Genomic DNA, 4,402 nt, shown 5'->3' with positions numbered 1-4,402 from the left:
CTTACATTAATAAACTAGTTAAAGTCAAATGAAACCAGTGGCGGAATAAACTACTCAGAAATATCCCAAATTTTTTTTATAGTAATTATATTTATTTTTAGTATACTTTATATATATATATATATATATATATATATATATATATATATATATATATATATATATATATATATATATATATAGATATATATATATATATATATAATAATTATTATAATAACCTATTTTTTATTTTATTTTAATTTTTTTTAATAACAGCAACATATAATACTTCAAATTATATTTCGAATTATTATTTATATATACATACACACATATCTATTAACAATTAATTGTTCGTGAATCGTCGAGAGCAGTCTAAGGGTAAATGCATACATGAACACAGTTCAAAGTTTTTGAGACTTCATTATTACAAACTTTGCATATCGTGTCGTAATCATATAAAGATTAAGTTTAAATTTGATTGGAAATTTCCGGGTTGTCACACATGGTAACTAATCAATGCCAATTTATTGGTACACCAAAAGAAGATCCAAACGAATATCTTCGAACTTTTAATAGGATATGTACTCTATTCAAAATCAGAGAAGTTGAGGATGAACAGATCTATCTCACGTTGTTTCCCTGGACTTTAAAGGGAGAATCTAAAGATTGGTTAGAATCATTACCCGAAAGAGCGATTAATACATGGGATGTTTTAGTTGAAAAATTTCTTAAAAGATTCTTTCCGGCATCTAAAGCCATAAGACTTCAAGGAGAAATTGTTACGTTCTCGCAAAAGCCAAATGAAACTCTATATGAAGCATGGACAAGATTCGAAAACTTGTTGAGAGGATGTCCTCAACATGGTTTAGATACTTATAAAATAGTGCAAATATTCTACCAAGGATGCGACGTTGCTACATGAAAAGACATCGACACAGCAGCTGGTGGTTCCAATATGAAGAAAACCGCAACTGAAGCTCACAAAATTATTGATAACACAGCCTTCCACTCACATGAGTGGCATCAAGAAAAAAATATTGTTCGTTCATCTAAAGCGGCTAGAGCCGATTCTAGCCATGACTTTGATTCTATTAAGTTAGACGCTTTCGAAAGACGAATGGAAAAGATGATTAAAGATATTCATGCAATACGCATTAGTTGTGAGTAGTGTGGAGAACCACATTTGACAAAAGATTGTCTCAGTATTGAACAAACAATGGAACAAAGAGAGAATGTTTCATACATGAACCAAAGGCCTGTAAATAATTATCAACCGCCAAGACCAAACTACCATCAAAATCAAAATTATAATCGAAATGTTCCATACAACAACTAACAAGGTCCTAGCAATCAACAAGTATCCAATAATACTTACAACCAGCAAAGACCTATTTTTTCAAATAAATCACCACAAACCGATGATAAAAAGCCAAATTTAGAAGATATGATGTCAAAGCTAGTTGAATCTCAAACTCAATTTTTCACATCTCAGAAACAAACTAATGAACAAAATGCTCAAGCATTTAGAAATCAACAAGCTTCAATTCAAAATCTGGAACAAGAAGTAAGTAACCTAGCAAGGTTGATAGGTGAAAGAAAAACGGGGAGTCTACCTAGCGATATAAATGCTAATCCCCAAAATGAAACAGCTAAAGCCATTACCACAATAAGTGGTATTATACTTAAACCACCTGAAATACCTGTAATTTCTGATGACGCTTTTCCTACTACACAGACACCACAGCCTGAGCAAGAGAAGGAATCAAAATCGGTAGTTGAAAAGGTTAATGAAGATTACACAGTTAAGGCAAAGCCTTATGTTAAACCATACCAACCACCACTTCCTTACCCGAGTAAAATGAGAAAAAAAAGACTTGAAGCTAAGCAATCCAAATTCTTGGATATGTTTAAATAAATAAATGTCAATCTTCCTTTCATTGATGTGATTTCAGGAATGCCAAGATATGCTAAATTCCCGAAAGATCTAATCACAAATAGAAAAAAAATGGAAGAACTCTCGGCTGTTACTATGAATGCTAATTGTTCTGCAGTGCTGTTGAATAAGCTACCAGAAAAAATCTCTGATCTAGGAAGTTTCACAATTCCATGTTTTCTGGGTAGTCTTAGTTCAATAGAAGCATTGGCAGACTTAGGTGCTAGTATAAATTTAATGTCGTATTCACTATACGCTAAACTAGACCTTGAAGAATTGAAACCAACACGAATAAGCATACAACTAGCGGATCTATCAGTAAAATATCCTAGAGGGATAATGGAGAACATGCTAGTTAAAGTTGGTACTTTAGTATTTCTAGTAGACTTTATTATTCGGGACATGGAAGAAGATTCTCGAGTTCTTCTTATATTAGGAAGACCATTCTTAAACATGGCTAAAACAATAATACACGTGTTTGGTAAGAAACTGACCCTAAGTATAGAGGACGAGAGTGTTACCTTTTCTGTTGATAGAGCCATGCAACAACCTCAATCTGCAGATGATACCTGTTATTATGTTCAAACTATAGATTCACATGCAGAATTGTTACAAGAATTTTCAGAATTACAAGGAACAGGAGAATGTTCTTTAGGAGAAGGAACTGAACCAATTGATTGAAATGTCCCGTTTATATCGATTATAAACGTTTCATATTAATTGATTTCCTTGCGAGGTATTGACCTCTATATGAGACGTTTTTCAAAGACTGCATTCAAATTTTAAAACAAACCATAACCTTTATTTTATCGATAAAGGTTTAAAATATTATGACGTTTATCAAACAATGATAATCTAAAATATAGCATTTTCACATGACCATTACATAATGGTTTACAATAATATTACACAACAATATAAGTCTTCGAATGTAGTTTTTAAACAATATTATACAAGCATGCAGACTCCAATCTTGTCTTTATTTAGTATGCAACAGCGGAAGCTCTTAATAATCACCTTGGAATAAACATGCTTTAAACGTTAACAAAAAGTTGGTGAGTTATAGGTTTAACCTATATATTTATTAATTCGTAATAATAGACCACAAGATTTTCAATTTCCATTTCTCAATAACATGCAAACTGCATAAAAATCATTCATATGATGAACACCTAGTAACCGACATTAACAGGATGCATATAGAATATCCCCATCATTCCGGGACTCTCATCGGACATGATAAATCGAAGTACTAAAGGATCCGTAACTCGGATGAGGCTTGTTGGGCCAAATAGATCTATCTTTAGGAATCACATCAATTGGTGGCAATTATAATAAACACCAATTCTTAGGCTACCAAGCTAAAAAGGGGCATATTCGGTTCGATAATTCAACATAGAATGTAATTTTTGATCACTTGTGTCTATTTCGTAAAACATTTATAAAATTGCATGTATTCTCATCCCAAAAATAATAGATTTTAAAAAGTGGGACTATAACTCACTTTCACATATTTTTACTTTGCCGGAAATAAGACTTGGCCACTGGTCGATTCACGAACCTATAACAAGTATATACATATATATCAAAGTATGATTGAAATATATTTACAACATTTTTATTATGTTTTAATGATTTAAGTTTGTTGAGTTAAGAGTCCAACGTTACTAATCTACAACTAGTTGTCCACAGTTAGTAGTACATAAATAAATCAATATATATTATCTCAAATCAATCCACGACCCAGTGTATACAAGTCTCAGGCTAGATCACAACTCAAAGTATATATATTATTTTGGAATCAACCTCAACCCTGTATAGCTAACTCGAGCATTACTGCATATAGAGTGTCTATGGTTGTTCCCAAATAATATATATAGATGGGTCGATATGATATGTCAAAACATTGTATACGTGTCTATGGTATCCCAAGATTACATAACATATGTTAGAATACACGTATAATACAATATAAGTTAGTTAAGTTATGATTTGTATAGATTTGTTACAAATTTCACGTAGCTACAACAAGTAAAATTATCCAATCTTGTTTTACCCATAACTTCTTTGTTTTAAATCCGTTTTGAGTGATACAAGTTGCTATGGTTTCATAATGAACTGAAATTTATGAAAGTAAACAAAAAAATTAAAAGTTTATAGTCAAAAATATAGGTTACAAGTTAATTTTTTAAGAGGTAGTCATTTCAGTCGAAAAACGACGTCTTGATGACCATTTTGAAAAACATACTTCCACTTTGAGTTTAACCATTATTTTTGGATATAGTTTCATGTTCATAATAAAAATAATTTTCATAGAAGGAAAACTTTTAAATCAAAGTTTATCATAGTATTTAATTATCTAACCCAAAACAGCCTCCGGTTTCACTACGATGGCGTATGTTCGGTTTTACGGTGTTCATCGTGTTTCCAGGTTTTAAATCATTAAGTTAGAATATAATATAGATATAGAACATGTGTTTAGTT

At 31.3% G+C, this 4,402-nt stretch overlaps 1 non-coding gene across 1 annotated transcript; it reads right to left on the bottom strand.

The window, feature by feature from the left end:
- Nucleotides 1-745: 745 nt before the first annotated feature.
- On the bottom strand, nt 746-852 carry LOC139845694 (small nucleolar RNA R71). Its single transcript, XR_011758457.1, has one exon. It is a non-coding gene; the product is annotated as a small nucleolar RNA R71 (small nucleolar RNA).
- Between the last annotated feature and the right edge of the window lie 3,550 nt (nt 853-4,402).

This window comes from Rutidosis leptorrhynchoides, chromosome 4, assembly GCF_046630445.1.
Source record: "Rutidosis leptorrhynchoides isolate AG116_Rl617_1_P2 chromosome 4, CSIRO_AGI_Rlap_v1, whole genome shotgun sequence".
In the NCBI taxonomy this organism is placed as follows: domain Eukaryota; kingdom Viridiplantae; phylum Streptophyta; class Magnoliopsida; order Asterales; family Asteraceae; genus Rutidosis; species Rutidosis leptorrhynchoides.
This window is presented reverse-complemented; position numbering and strand designations above follow the sequence as displayed.